Raw genomic sequence first — 16,835 nt, forward strand, 5'->3', positions numbered from 1 at the left:
GCATGGGTTGCGGGTTCAGTCCTGGTTGGAGTGTATACAAGAAGCAACCAATCAATGTTTCTCTCTTACATTGATGTTTCTTTCCCTCTCTTTCTCCCTCCCTTCCTCTCTCTCTAAAATCAATAAGCATGTCCTCAGCAGAGGATAAAAAAATAATAATAATAACTAGAAGTACCATATAATCAGGATCTCAAAGAGAGCTGCACTCCATGTTCATGCATTACTCACAATAACCAACATGTAAAGGCAACCTAAAAGTCCACCCGTAGATGAATGTATTAAGAACATGCGGTGTAGACATACAATGGAACATTATTCAGCCTTAAAGAAGAAGGAAACTCTGGCATTGTAACAACATGGATGAACCTGAATGACATTACGCTAACCGCAATAAAGCCTGGCACAGAAGAACGAGTACTACATGGTATCACTCATGTGGGGAATCCACACTAGTCAAGCGCATAGGCGCAGAGAGTAGAACGGTGGTTGCCAGATTCTGGCAGGAGAAGGAGAGGGAGCTATTAGTCAAAGAGTATAGTTTCAGTTATAAGATGAATAAGTCATAGAGATCTACTCTAGTGCCTACAGCTAACAATGTATTGTATACTTAAAATTTTGCTAAGAGAATAGATCTTAACTGTTATCATTAAAAAAATAATAATCAATAACAGAGGCAGGAAACACCTTTTGGAAGGGATGGCTGTTTATGGCATAGATTGTAGTAATGGTTTATAAATGTATAGTTATCTCCAAACTCATCAAGTTGTACACATTAAAGATGTACAGTTTTCTGTATGTCAATCATACCTCAAAGCTCTTTTAAAAAGAATAGAAAAATTTAACAGTAAATAAAACTCTAGAAAATGGGCAAAAGATCAAGGAAATGCAAATTAGAACCACAATGATATATTACTACACCTATTAAAATCACTAAAAGAAAAAATAGTGACAACACCAAATGCTGCCTAGGACGGGGAGAGACTAGATTACTCACACATTGCTGTTGGGAATGTAAAATGGGACAGGCCTTTTGGAAAATAATATGGCATTTCTTACAAAACTAAAAATGTGCTTACCATATGACCCAGCAATTTATCCCAGAAAAATGAAAACATGTTCACACAAAAACCTGTATACAAAAGTGAATACAGCTTCATGTGTAATACCCCAGAGATGTCTCTCAAGGAGTGAATGGTTACATAAACGGTTTACCTTTATGGAACCTCCATACCATGAAATGCTACCCTGGAATTTTTTAAAAATGAACTATGGATACATACAATGACTTGGATGAATTTCAGGGGAATTAGACGGAATGAATAAAGCCAGTCCCAAAAGACTGCCTTACTGTATAATTCCATTTGTGTAAGATTATTGAAATGACAAAAAGATAGATCAATGGTTGTCAAACCCTCCGCCTTCCATCCCCCCAGGTGGGTGTGGTTATAAAAGCAACAAGAGGGGTCCTGGGGTGACGGAACAGCTCTGCATCCTGCCTGTGGTGGTGGCGGCTACGTACCTACCTACACACATGGTAAAATTGTATAGCACTAAATACACACACACGCGAATGAGTGCAAGTAAAGCTGAGGAAATCCAAATATGGGTGGATTATATCAATGCCTGGCTGTGACGATTGTTCCATAGTTTGGGGAATTGTTACCATTGTGGAAAGCTGGGTAAAGATGCGCAACCTCCCCGTACGGGTTCTGAACAATTGCATATGACTCTTAAGATTATCTCAAAATGCCTCAGTACTATCTCCTAAATGTGCGAATGCGCCTGGGTTATCTATTCTTTTTTTAAATAAAAGTACAATCCTCTTAAAAACACAATGGTTGGGGGCAGAAGACTATTTCATACATTTTAAGAATCCACCCAGCTCAAGTCCACTCCCCCACTTCGCTGTCCGTTGCCGCGTGCTGCATAGTGTCGGACTTGGGAGTGGAGAGGGAGGCTCGGGCCTCCGCCTCTCGGCGTTCAGGTGTGTGTAGGTGGGCGCTGGCGGGGGAGTGAGAACGAGCAGAGGGAGAGAGCTCTGCGTCCCACACTGTCAGGGCGGGTGGCCGGCTGGCGACGGCGCCGTGTGAACAGCCTGCGAACGGTGCAAGAGGGTGCTGGCGCCCCGGAGACGCCCTCCAGGAGGCCGTGGGCGGTCGCTGAAAGAAAGCCCGGGTGCAGTGACTGAACCCACCGTCCACCAGAAAAGGTGAGTGCGGGGCTCGTGCAGGAAGTGGGGTGTCTGGGCAGCGGGCCGCGGGCGTGCTGGGGAGCCCGGCTCGCAGAGGCGGAGCCTGCTGTTGGATCCCGCAGTCAGGACTCCAAGGAGACTGACTCCAGGAGCCGGCAGCGAAGCCTCGCGGCCAGGGAGGGTGGGGCCGCGCGGAAATCCCGGTGGCGCCAGCCGGTAGCATCTGCAGGCCTGGGGCGCGCACACGAGGGGCACGTGGGCGTGGAAGAACCCGCGCAGCGGGGCCTTCCTGCAGCGCGGCAGCGGCCGCTTGCCGGCGCTGGAGGTACAGCGGGCGGGGTGCCTGCCCGGCGCCCCAGCCCGGCACCCAACGGACAGGCCTGGGGTTAGGACGGGACCGAGGCCCGGCGCCTGGAGGCGCTCTCTGCGCGCGTCTCTACTCTGGTGTCTGGGCCTTTTTCCCGCTCCAGTGCGGGAAGCTACGCGTCTTTGTCCAGGAATGGCTGGGGATGCGCGCGGGGGAGGAAGGGTCTTCCTTACTGGCCAAACCCCGGCGTGGAGGAACGACTGGGATGGACAGGACCCGGTGGGAGCGAGCGCCCGCGACCAGCGCTGGGGCCGGCGAGGGCCGGCGAGGGCCGGCGGGTTCCACGTGGGCGGACCCCGAGAAGCGGCCAGCCGTGGGGTCGCGGGTCTGCGCCGTGTGCGCTCACCTACTCCAGCACGTGAACACGGGAGCATAAACCCAGGCTTCCACTAGCCCTGGCGGGGTCAGTAAGCGGAGCGCGGGGGAGGGAAGGCGGCCGCGGGGGGTCGGGGGACAGTAAGCCACCAAGGCGTGGCCGCAGGTGAGGGGGCGGGAGGCACTGCATGGCTGTGGCCAGACTACCGCCGCAGCCCCGCAGTACGCGCGGGGCGCACAGGAGGAAGCGGGGGCAGCGAGGGCGGCTAGGTAACCGCCGGTCGCACTGCGGTCCCTACCGGCGTTAACCTATCCTCGGAATGAGAAACAAGGAATAGGGTCCATTTAACTGGGGGGATGGGGGGAGCTGGTCCCACCGGCTCTGACGGGTTTGGCCGCGGGCACATGGGAGTTGCGGGACGACGCCAGGTGTCATAATGCGGGAAGTGATCGCGAGCGCAGCGGCGCCGCCAACTGGGTCGAGCTCCCAAGAGCGCGCGACCTGAGAGGGGGAGACTTCAGATTGGATGTATCTCACAGTGGCCCTAAACCTAGAATTGACCCCTTCCCACCCGCCCCCACCTCCACCTCCACTCCCCCTCCAAATTCCTAGCAGAGCCTTGTACGCGCTCAGTACTACCAGCTTCTTTTTCTGTGAAAAGCCAGGACAAATTCTTCACTTTCTTAACCTCTCCCTCCCCAGGTCCCCCAAGGGCAGCTTCTCAAAGCTCTAAGACGTGGTCCTTACAAACCCACAGCGAGCTGCTCCTGTGCTCGGTTTTTGCTCCGCAAACCCGGGACGGTGCCACCGGAGGACGCTGAAGGCAAAGTCTCTGCAGCCGCCGGGTGCCGGCGAGACTGCCGCGAGAGTCGAGTGTGGATCAGCCTTGTGCCCCCTCCTCCCACGACGAGCGGGGCCCTGCACGGTCCCTTCTTGTCTGTGTGTCTCTCTCCTCTCCCCCTACGTCCCCCCCGCGCCCCCCCTGCCCCCAGTATCGCGCATTTTCTCAACCGAGCGTGACCCGGTAGACAATGAACTTGGAATCCCGAGAACTAGCCTGCCCTCGCCCAGTCTCTGCCTCCCGACACCTCTGCCCTTCCCTGCAGCCGGCGCTGCACCCAGAACGCCCTGGCACCTCCGTCTCCCCAGAGCCCCACTCCCAAAGCGGCGGCAGGAGAACCTTTCCGAGTTACCTGTCTCGCAACGGTAGGCACACCGAGGCCGTCCCCCTCTCTCTGCTTCTCAAGGGCAGAGCCCCTGCAAGTCCAAGACACGTGTGCCATGCACCTCCCCCATGCAGGGCGACCCCCTGCGTGTGCGTGTTGGGGGGGGGGCACGCATTTAACCGCACAAAGTAATTCCCAGACATGCAATATAAAACATTTCAAACAAAGGTGGTCCAGAGTTCAACTAAACAGAAACAAAACCAGGCACTGAGTCACGGCTCGCCGCCTGCCTCGGCTCGCGGAGCGTCCGCATCCGGCCGGAGGGATTTTAACTGAGTATCTTCCAGATCCGCTCGGAAATGACCTCCCTTGGCGGTGTCGCAACTAGTGGCCCAGCCGCCTACCCGGGGCTGCAGCCTGCCGGTCCCCAGTTCTTGCTGGACTAGCCGATTGGCGTGTTTGTGTGAATGGGGTGAAATGGCGGGGGGGGGGGCCTATTTATTTTTAATTGTGACAATTCTGCGTCCTGTGCGCTGGAATTCTCGTTACAGTCAACCTCCAATTTTAACGTGGCAGTACATTAACACCTGGAAATAGAAAACTTACCTTCCTATGAAAGAGGCTTTGTTTTTTCTTTTTCTTTTTTTAAACTGACCACTTTCCTCCCGGCGGCCTTACACTTTCTTGATCTGGTTGCTCCAACCTTTGTGGTTTGAAGAAGTGGGGGGGGGGGGGGGGCGGGGAGGGCGTAACGGTAGCCGGGCGTTTCTTTTCCTTTCCCCCTCCCCGAACCCGATTTACAGTGGTTTGATTCCCAGCCTCCACTAAGTTCCCCTATAGTGTTCCAGAAGCTTTAGTGGTAAGCTTCCTTTTCGGGTAAACCTGCTCGCCATTTGTCCCACGTCCCGCGAAACCACGGTACCAATGAGCCTTCAACACTGAGAGTGACCTTCCGGGTGCAAAAGTCCTCAGGGGTGAAAGACAGGTTGCCCTGTTGATGCAAGTGCGGACCGGAGGCCGCAGCGCCTGGGGACGAGGGGCCTCCGCTTTCCTCCCTGCCGTTCCCTGGACTCAGCTCGGCGCCCTGATCGAATGCAAAACTTCCTTGGACAAAAGTTGGAAAGAACCGACTGTACAGACAGCCTTCTCCCAATCTGGTCACAAGAAACAGTCATATATGTATGCCCACATAAGCGCCCGAGTGAAGAGCAGACGCCCAGATCCGCGGTCCCCACGTGTTGCTGCAGTTGGCGCAGACGCGTCCGCGAGCACAGCGGCGAACGTGACACCGCATTTTCTCCGAATTCCTGCCTCGTAGGGTGGGGGGCCTCGGAGAGGTGCGGGGAGGTTGCGGAATCCATTTGTTCCGCGGGAGCACGGAGGCTCCAGAATAGCGCGCAACTCCGATGCGGGGAGGGGGCTGAGGGTCCGGGGGAGGGGGCTTTCCCACGGCCCCACTCTCCCACCCGAGAAAAGCAATACTCATTATGGATGATTAATAGCCTGGCTTCCCACGACCACGCGGTGCGTCCCTGCCGGCACCGCTTAGTTGTTTTAACTTGACCTTTATTATTAACAACGTGCTCCGAGAGGCTAGGAGTTGGTTTCGCACCCCGAAGGCCGTCCTCTGCCCCCGCCGCCCTGCCTGCTTCCTGGGAGGATCTTGGATTTGCAGTTTCCCCCAGCACCGCCCCCTCTCCCCGAGGGCGCTGGCCCGACCCCCCTCGCGACCTAACGCGGGTGCCGTCTGACATCCCCGGGCGTGGTCCGGGTCTTCCAGGCCTCGGACTTGGGCGGTGTCTGCAATGCACCGCCGTGCGCTCTCTCTGGCTCACTGTGCAGAAAGAAAAACAAAATCACATTCCTAAGTGCCACTGGCATCTATAGAGTGGAGGTGGTCTGCACAGATTGCCAGTGCCTAGAGGTGTGGGGGAGGGCACTGCGGCCAAGGGCAGGGCGGGGGACCGCGGAAACCGGCTGGCCGCCGGAACCGTGCCTTTCCCCGCAGCGGCCGAGAGCACCCCAGACTGCGGGTGAGGCGGCTGGTAGGCTCTCCTGCGCCTCGCGTGAACCCCCGCCTTCCCTGTGTCCCCCGGCTTTTCCAGGAGGAAGATGGGGTGCCCAGCGGGGGTGGGGCGCGCCCGGCCGCCGGGCCGGGCTGTCACGTGCCCCCCACCCGCCCCCGCCACTGCGGCGGGAGTTCCAATCAGAGCGCGCCAGGGGGCTCCTCCTGGGCAGGAACCACCCGGCTTGGCGGCGGAGGGTGGGCCGCCGTCACCTGACCGCCCGCCCCCGCCCCCCGCGAGTAAGGGGCGGTGGTAGCGTCTGCTCGGTTACAAATGGCCCCTCCCGCCCGGCTCGCCCGCTCGCTCGGGCTCGGCGCAGACCCGCCCGGGCGCGCTCCTCCGGCCGGTCCCCGGCGTCCCGGCGTCCCGGCGTCCTGCCCGGAGCCGGCCCGCGGTCCCCGGCACCCGGCGCGGAGGCTCGCGGGCGGAGGTCGCCACGGGAGGTTGAATCGCGGCGACGCGCGGCTTGCGGACCCTCAGGTAAGTGTGCACTGTGGGCGTGGGATGCTGCGGGGATAGTGCGGGGTACGTGCGCGTCTTCGGATGCGGACGCGGGTCCGTGCGACACGCAGGTTAAGTTTGCAAAGCGAGTCCGAGGTCTCTCTCGAGCTCGGTCTTCTCTCGCTGCTCCCGCGGGTTGGGGGCTCCCGCAAAAGGCTCGACTCGGGGGGAGGGCTTTGGGAAATTCTTGCCTTGAGATACTTGACGAAGGTTGAAAAGACACATCAGGTGGAGCATGTAGCTGCAGCTGGTGGGGGTTACACAGGTGCATTGAGTGTGCTTGCGTGTGTGGCTTCTGGGCGAGGAGGATGAGCCCGAAATGGGGTACAGCCTCTGCGGCGGGCCATTTCGTCCCCCAAAAGCCACTGAGATGCCGGAGGGAGATACTGCGCTGCCCTGAGGTGGTCACTGGACGTTACCGCAGCAAACCAGTGACCCCCGTATTTCTGATATGCCCCTGTAGTGGCTCCGTGAAGAGTGTGTGTGGTTTTAAGGCACTCAGAAAATACCCCTTTGCCTTTTAACTTCTTGGCATAAATTAGTATTAAAAGTGCTGACTCATGTAAAAAGACATGGAAAATAATTTACTTTATTCTTTGGTTAAGTTTTTCAAAGCTGATAATATTCGTATTTTTAGAACAATGCTTTAAATGAAAGGTATAGGCACCAGGTATTTAAAATCATTTAGAGACTGTGTCCTTGGCTTTATGGCTATTGATTTCTTTTCTTTCTTTAGGGTGAGTTGTATCCATTATCTCTTACCACCTTCCCCCTCAGAAAAAAACCCCCACAAAAAAATCAAGATGCTATGTTTTTTTTGGTGGAGATATATTTATATATAAAATTTTTTTATTTTTATTTTTTGGTGGGTCCATGATTGTACGAGGGGAGGAAACAGCTCTTGGGAAGAGAAAAGATGGTCCTTTGATGAGTGCAGTGATGGCCAATTTGATTTGTCATATGCCACCGAAGAGAATGTCAAGCTGATAACATGCAGACCAGAGAGAAAAAGAAACAGGAGTTGCCCATTGAGAAAGAAATGAGCCATAATCCAATTGCGCTAAGAGCCAAGGGAAGTGCGTGCTCCCACTGTGGGAGCCAGAGTGCTCTTTGGTGGAGGTGGAGGGGTGCATTTTTTGATGCAAGTTCTGAGGTCAGACACCAAGTAGCATAAAGATGATTTTTTTTTTTTTTTAAACCTCAGAGTCAGGGTTAGTAAAATGGGTGTGTCCAAAGGCAGCTCTTGCTGGTTTGCTGTGGGCCGCCCTGTCTGAACTGCTCGTTGGCCTGCTGACTCATAAGGGAACCAGCATGGCTTAGCAGGGTTGGGCTTAACTTGTGGACTCTAAAGAACCATCCCTGTAAAAACTGAAGAGAGAGAGAATGAGAGACGGAGGGAGGGAGAGAGAGATGGATTCAACAGAGACATGCAGAAGCAGAAGCTTGTCTCCTCCTCATGTTGTCTTCAGGGCGATTTTCTCCAATTCCTGGGTTTGTCACCTTCATTTCAATACCTGTCATCCATGCTGGTGCACAGAACATTGGATTTGACACAAAGATTTTAATCGCAATCTTAACATCAGAAACAGTGGCACTCGGAACAACGTGATTATTTCAAAGGCATTTGGAAAGGATACTGAAATGCTAGGCTGGGAAGGATGAATTGAGTGTTCTTTGCCGCACAGGCTCCCCTAACATCGCATGCAAGGCCAGGGGGCCCCGCCCTGTTTCTGAGCATCTGCATGAAAGGCCAGGAAATGAATTCAACAATTGCAGTGGTGCAGTGAGAGGCAGTTTCTGGGCTTGGCTGTTACATTTACTTAAATGATTACTACAGTTTTGGAGGGTGGGCTTTACCCCTAGGCAGGTATTCACATTCACCTGGCAGCTTGTTAAAATGCCCGTTTAACTTTGAAAGGTTGATTTTGATAGAACAGGGATATGAAGCGGGAGCCGCTTCCACATTTTAAGATCTGGGGGCTAAAAGACATGATTGGAAAGACAAATATCAAAGCATAAAGTGAAGCCAGAAAGAGTTATTTTGGCTCTGGTGTTCTTAATGGGAAAAATTTTTTAAATAAAAGTAAGCTCCTTTTTTAAGGAAGAGGGGGCTCATATTCAGGCAGTAAACATGCTTGCGGAACAGACAGCCCCTGGAATCTCAGTTAGAACAGAGGTGCCTAACAGGAGCAGGAAACAGGTGAGTGGGCTTACCTTTTACTGCTTGGTCCTTCGATCAGAACCCAGTCCTGTCAGAGTAGAGGAAGGCCATTTCTGCAACAAGGCGAGATCTCAAATCTCTTTTCAAGTCTATGGGAAAGAGAAATGATTTGAGCTGCTCTGAAGAAAGAGGCGTTCATGTAAATGTACAATTGATTATAGTCGGAGCCACGCTTACCTGCTGCCCACGGCGGGTCCGACCACCAGGAAGAGAGGTTCCAAGACGTTTTTCTTTTCTTTAAAAAAAAAAAAAAAGTTCAAAAGGATGCCCACTTGATGTTATCATTCTCTTTTCAAGGCAAATTAACCACTTAAAGAAAAAAATACCTTTCCCCTGATGGCTAGAGTGAATGAATGCATCGCTGAGCCTGGATGTGGTGGGTTAGCTGTAGCTCAGCAGTTATCCCCGTCCAAAGTGAGACTCCAGGTGGAAATTGTGTGTTCTCTTTGGAACTAATGTGAAGTTCAAAGCTGCCGGAACCACCTTCTGCCTTTTTCCTTCTTTCTGATACCATCTCCCCCTCTTTTAAATCCACACACCAACACCTACAAATCCTAGCGCCTGGAAGGCTTGGAGATTTCACCAGAACACGCAATCAGGTAAATTGATGTGATTGCAGGTCATCCAAAAATCAAAATAGAGTTCAACTTTTGCCTTAAGGATCGTACTGGTCAGGTGTCTCTGGCGCTTTCCTCAGACACTGGTGCCTTGGCAGCCTTGTTTCAAAATGGGTCTTTTCCTAAGATCTGCAGTGATTATTTCATGGAAGCTAGCTCTGCCCACTTGCACAGTTAATTGCAGTGGAAGAAGATTCCAGAACATGACCTCCTTGAGTTCCGACAGTGAGATGTGTACACAGCACTGTAGGAGGAGCATTCTAGAACACCCACCTCCCGGTGAAATGAATGTGGTGAAATGAATGTGTTGGCTGAATAAACACCTGGGTTGCTCTTGCATGCCAGCCCGTCTCATTTTTTTATCGTCGGTGATGCTGTTAATGTACACAGAGCGATTTTATTTTTTCAGAGAGGGGACGAGAGGGAGAGAAACATCAGTCATTGAACACGCTCCAACCAGGGAGCGAACCCGCAACTAAGGCACGTGCCCTGGCTGGGAATCAAACTCGTGACCTTTCGCTTTGAGGGACGACGCCCAACTCACTGAGCCACACCAGCCAGGGCTGCAAATGGAGCTTTTGTAGGACACGAGAGAGCCTTGCAGGATGGATAGGGACATCTGATGTCAGACTCCTTTCAGAGCTGGCCTCTAAGACTCTATCTTTTTCCATTTGAGGATGTCTAGTTACTTGTATTTTGCAAGGACACTGAAGAGAGTACACTTTGCTAATCCACTTATTACAGGGAGTTTTAAGATACTAATACCAATAATATCATTGTCTTTAAGTATTTAAAAATTAACATATTCATATGTTTTGGGAGGTGTGGGTATTGAGTTGGGCCGAGTATTGGTAGGGAATTGCCTTTAAGAAACCATTTGGTAATCGCTGCTCCTTTAAAGTCATGTGACATTAAATACTTGCACATAAATCTCTGCAGAATTAAAGAATGCACATCAGTGTGCACATTTTTCTGCATACACATGCATCCCACACAAACTAGTAGCGCTATTTAGGATTATTTGGTTATTTATTTTGAGGAGACTTGGGGTAGCGAGGAGAGTTTTTATTTTTATTTTTTCTTGGTAAATGTCGGGCTCCAATTCTGTTGTGCCTGGGTGCCTTAGTATTTGGGACCCTCAAGACGAGTCAGGGAACAAGTACAATAATTCACATTATAAGGAAAGTGTACTTTTTACAGTGCGTCTTCTTCAAAGTTGCCAATTTAAAAGTAGTCATGCTCTAGGTTTTAGAACTAAAAATCATGAGAAATAGCTTTTGTCCAGAGGCGGTTCAGGATGCCCCCCTTTGGTCAAATCCCTGCAAATCTTTGCTAGTCATAGAATTTGGAAACTATCCAGACTGTTAATGGTCTAAATATCTTGGTCTTAACAGGTGTTCCTTTGATACAGTGGATGGAGGCTGCTCTTCTGCCCGAGAGTCATTCAAAACGTAAGTTCCGCAAACCAAATAATCACACATCGATAATTCAGAAGCTTTTGTGTAGAGTACTTCTTCCCATTTCCATTTCGTCTACCCAAGACTTCAGCCTCATAAATAAGAGTCCCCAGGGAGATGACAGCTCTCCCTTGGGTGAAGGGAGGGAGGACTGACTTGGAGCCACGTTTATTCATGGCACAGCAGTGTAACTTCCTGCCATACAACACAGCCGCCTTCTCTCCCCCTTCCCTCCCTGCCCCGTGTGTTTCTGGTAATAGAATATGAACCTTGGTGTCTGGGTCATGCTGAATGGACACTTCCCAGGATGTTGCATCTTCCTGGGCGGCCCCGCCTCTTCCAGTGTTCTTCTGGCTCAAGGAGAAGAGGCTCCAGTATGTAGACACGTTTGTGCCAAAGGGAACCGTATGGCTACTATCGACTTACCTTCCCCACCACGTACATTAATCAAAATGCCTCTTTAGCTCAGCCAGTGAAGGTCATGTTTGGGGCTCGGCCACACTTCAGTTATAAAATGGACAGTGTTGAAACAGGAAGCCATGGCTCTTCCCTGGGCTTTGGGTGGTGGGGGCTTTTACAGGTTTCCCAGGGGCGGGCCATCTGCCTTCTCGTTTATCCACATCAAACACTTCTGAGGGTCGCTCTTGACGGAGGGAATTGTCCCTTCTCAGAATGGGACCTGGCGCTGGATTAGACCCCTCCTGCTTCTTTAGAGACCTCAACATATGGTTTGAGATATTCTTGAAAAATTCGTAGGCATTTAAAGTGTTTCATCAGTGGGCAGGGTCTGGAAACCTGGTTTTTATTAGGAAAAACATTTGCCCTACCTTGTCTCCCCTGGCTCCCCTGCCTTCCTCTCTCTGCCCCTCTGCCCCAAACACGGGTTTTCGTACAGCTCTGCTCACCAGAGATCTCTCTGTGTTGGTGTCGCTACAGAGTATATTGCTGTAGCTGCTAAGAGACTTTCAGCACAAATGGTATATTGATCACTTGAAATCCTGTTTGAGCTTCACTGAATATACATAATGGGGTGTCAGTCAGGGGGGAAAAATCTCATAATAAATGGCAGGTAACTTATATTCATGAGAAAAAATGTCTTGGGCAAAATATCATGCTTACTGTAGCATGACAGACCGACTTCGCTGGGCTCCCTCACATTCATCGAGTCGATATGTAATAGCAGAGGCAAGGGTTAGACAACCAAGATCCTGGAACCTTTCTTTCTTTGTTTACACAGGGAAGCATTTTTGCACACTCTAGAGTATAAACATCATCTAGAGCCACAGCCAGCAAGAAAGAGCTTTTGTACCTGAGGACTTCAGAAATCACAAACAAATCTGTTGAAGTCGGTGTAGATTTAAAATCAGCTACTGATTTATGCAGTCCATATTTTTAAGTTTTCCCTGTGTGTAGCAGTGCACACATGCACTATATGCAAATATTTTCGGTGTAGATATGGGAGAGCACGGGTACATTTAGAGAAAATCCTGCTTTCCATAAATTATTTTTAAGAACTGAGCAAAGGAATAGCCACATGCTAGAAAAGCTAAATCATGGGGTGTTTTTTTTTCCTTTTAAAATTTCCCATTGAATGATAAGGAATTTCTACTGTAAAGTTTTATGTATGATTCTTTAAAATCTATTATTTTCCTGATTGAGCAGTGATTGTGATGATAGTGTTTCTGGGGAAGTGATGTTTTCAGATACCTTTTGTAGCCGACGTGCACAATTGCTGCTCCTGCTGTTTGCATGGAATCTGGCCGGTGAGGGACTTGGGGTTCCCGGGTAGCTGTAATCCTGCTCCCCCGCAGGATGGCATGGGGTACATTTTGCTGTCCCAGCTTGCTGGGTGGGGCTCAGCCCCACTTCCCTCAGAAATTCTTTGTCTCCTATAAGTGACTGAAACCAGTAGGCTCTTCGCTAATCAGATTTTAATTTGCTTGTTTATGGGAAAACACACGCAGGCGCTACACAAAGGTCTCTTTCAGTTCCGGTACGGTATTCAAGAGTTTAAAAAGCGTATTATGGCAGAGGTTTCACTTTTAAAATCTCAGGTTCTATCTGATGATCAGAAGAATCTACTTATCACATAGAGTGTGAGAAATAGGCCAGGAGAGGCTATTAAAGTATATAGGACGTGGCACCAGGCCCTGGTACCATCTACTGTTTTTCCGTGGGGTTTCAAGAACATTTGCCTATTTTCATCTACTTCATTAAAATGTTCCCAATTTCTTTGTCAAGGTCTCCGATTAAAGACTGCAAAAAGTGTGCTGAGAAATGGGATTATCTAAGAACTAGCCAGGTATCTAAATTCAATAGTATGTGATTATAGAAGAGCTCATATTTTAGTAGTATCTTTTATAAGTAAAATCTTATCTCAGTATATTCCCTTATGTATGTATACACTTTTGTAACAATCAGAAGCTACTTGTAGTATGTGGCTTTTTGCACAAAGAGAGGCAGTCAGGTTTGATCGTTTAAATTAGGGGAATTATTCTGTTCAGATTTTATTGAAACCTAGGTTACGCAAGAATTTTAAACTCAGGAATTAGCGATGTAAATAAAATGTATTACTTTTAACCTACGGAGGAATGTATGTGTGTCAGTATTAAAACTGGCATAGCACCAGTAAAAGGGAAAAAGCCTGGGACAAAAAAAAATCGGAAAGACAAAATTTCCCAGAGACATTTGAGTCTGAACCCTGTACTTATAGGCCTTGCTATTGTCTTGAGTTTTGGATAGTTTTTACCAATTTATTTCAATAAAGAGAAGAGAGGAAAAGGAATAAAAACTAAGGACAAGTTACGTGAATTACTGGGTTGGCCAAAAAGTCCGTTAACATTTTTTCCGTAAAAGACACATTTTTCATTTTCACCAATAACTTCATAGATTTGGATATTCTGAGTATGTGGGCTGTCTCCTGCTATTGGCCTCTTGAGGGAAGAGGCCAGAGGTGTTGCTAAACATCTTCCAATGCATAAGACAGTCCCGCGGCAACAAATAATTGGGCCAAAATGTCAAGAGCGCCGAGAAACTTCACAAACCCGCTTTGATACGTTTGCTCAGTCATGGCACCATCTCCACACACTGCACGGGTCTTTTTTTGCATTTAAGTTGGGTTTTTACCTGTCTTGAAATTATAATACACCGAAAATGTTGCTTATTTTCTTCCATCTTCAATATTAAAATGGCTACCCAGAAATTCAGCAATTTTGATTTAAAAAAAAAATACACACTGATATGACAGCTGTCACAATACAATCTAACAAAATTGTCTCAAGTGAAGCTAAAGACAACTAAATACTACTAGAGCCATTGTACAGAAAAAACCTAAATTAACTTTTTGGCCAACCCAATATTTTCTGATTAAAAAATATTCAAGATTGTGTTGTTAATATAAATACCTGGTGTTAACATTGCTTTCTTACCAGTCCTGACCATTTCGCAGTGAGAATATTTAAAGACAGACAGAACACATTTAAGCACATATCCTTTATACATCTCAGGAGGACTAAAAACATCAGTATACCCACCAGGTTCTTGGTAAAGCTTCTAAATAGTTGCCTTTTCTTTTTTCCTCTATATTCAATATAAATTTCACAAGCAGAGCTGAATTTGCCGCTCTTTCACAGAAATGGTCATTATAATTTCTGAGGTCTGATTTTAATATTTGCTAAATAAAGATGCTGTGTTTTTGCCTGTAACTGCTCTGTTTTCAGAAACCAAAGAGCCTGTGCTCTCTTGCATGAGCCGCAGCGCGTTTAAAGTTCCATTCATTTAGTAGAAGAAGAGCAGTGGGACTCATTCTCCTCCAACAAGGATTTAAATAATACCTAGGCTGATGCCGTGGATTAAGGATAAGATGCTTTTTAAAAAAGAATTGGTGTCTTTTTTTTTCACTTTCATATAAAACACATTGAAGCAAAGTAAAAAAAAATTACAATGTACTAATTCAATTATCAGTGAAGTCGTAGTTTGGTGCATATTACTTTTAATAAATCTAGCTTAACATTTAATAAAGAGTTTGTTTTCCAGTTTAATTGCTCATGCTAATAGAAAACCAACAGACAGCGCTTTTAGGGTGAGCAGCTGCTGAGCTCTGTGCAGGTTAGTTGCACTAAGAGAAATACAGTAATGCAGAGGAAACTTTAGTAAACCTTCTTTTAAGAAGCGAATAGCTTGGGGTCACAGTCAGCCAATGACCTCTTATTGACATATGTATATTATATAAGTATATGCTAATTGCAAGCATGTTGCTATATTTACTTATTAATATACCAATTCAAAGAAGGCTAAACTGTGCCAGTTTAATTGGAAACCTAATACTGAGAAATAGACAAGACAAATGTCCTATGACAGTAAAGAGAACAGGCTCAACTACTTCCCCAGCTTAGTAGTTGTTTGAGGTACATCTGGTAGCAACAGTTGTTTTGTTACTGACAGACGAGTCCCCATGCTTACGGTAGAATTAGGTGAAAGAGTGCTTCGTGGTGGCATTTGGGGGGTTCGTTTTGTTTTTAGGGTGTGTATGTATTGGCTGCAAATGGGGGGGGGTGACTTTAAGGAATGAGAGTCTTGTTGTTCTCATTTTTCAAAAATCAGAAAATCAAGTGAAACCAGTTCATCCCACTTTCAAGTCACATTTTTTTGTTTCACGGTGGCCCCGGCCCTTCAGGCTCCGCGTCCGTCACACGAACACACACAAACCCACCATCCAGGGGGCCTGGGTTTTGTCTTAGCCAAGCTGGGGCGGGGGCCCAGTCTGCGAATTCTGTCTCCAAACCAGGAATTTGAAAACCCGGTGTCATAGCCACTGCCCATCCCCGGCCAAGGGCCGCGCCTCCCGCACCAGCGCTCCACGGCTGCGCTGTTGTCACACTCCGGCAGACTCCCGGCCCTTTCCCGGAATTCTTCAAAACCTTTTTCTCTGATTTTTAAAGGGAAAAGATAAGTGCTCAAGATACGACTTACCAATAGGAAACGTACTGTAGACGCACCATTCCATGCCCTTCCACTCTCGTATAATCTGGGGAAATGATTTGGGGGTATGAATTCTCGGCCTGGACCGAGCTGTGGCGCGGCTGTGCGTGACCCTCACCTTGGACGTACCTCGGTTCGGTATTTGTGGAGCTGACACTGAGTTCACGCAGACAAATGCTCTCTGAGCAAGGATTTAAATGAGCAGTTAAATAAAAACAGCATCAGGCGAGCATTTATAGAGATGGGAACTGTTGCCATTTCTTCAAAGATGCCGTAAATGTAGGAAAATCAGCCGAATTCTAGGGTTTCTTCTTTTTTGTATTAGTCCAGGGATGGTGCTGCCGGTGACCGTGTTGACTAAATAGTCTTCGTTCTCCTCAGCTGATGTCTTGAGCAGCATTGTCCCAGGATGACAGGCCTGTCCTATGCCCTCACTGTCCCAGACCCACGTGCCACATGAAGCTTCTGAATATCTGAAATGTGGCTAGTTTGACTGAGAAACTGAATTTATAAAATCTTACTTAATTAAAATTAATTAATTAATTAATTTTAGGTGGCTAGTGGCTACATACTGGACCGCGTCACCTCAGACAATTGGGACAGTGAGTCCAGTTTGCGCTAAAGCCTCTTTGTGGGCGATGTGAGCTAAGCAAGGGATGCGCACACTCCAGAAACCAGAGGGAGACCGGTTAGTGCTGACCACGATGCCCTCTCCACGTGGTGGCTTCTGCCCAGCAGCCAAGGACATCACGGTTGTGCTTGTTGGATTCTTGTTGGTGCATTTTTAAATAGAACCCAATCCCCCCATTCAGAGCACAGTGCATGATATTGTTACCACTGTGTGTGTGTGTGTGTGTGTGTGTGTGTGTGTGTGTAGAACACTTAAAACGCCCTGGCTGATGTGACTCAGTGGATTGAGTGCTGGCTTGCAAATCAAAGGGTCCCTGGTTTGA

This window comes from Pteronotus mesoamericanus, unplaced genomic scaffold, assembly GCF_021234165.1.
Source record: "Pteronotus mesoamericanus isolate MK-2021 breed Mesoamerican mustached bat unplaced genomic scaffold, CSHL_Meso_final scaffold_533, whole genome shotgun sequence".
Lineage (NCBI taxonomy): Eukaryota > Metazoa > Chordata > Mammalia > Chiroptera > Mormoopidae > Pteronotus > Pteronotus mesoamericanus.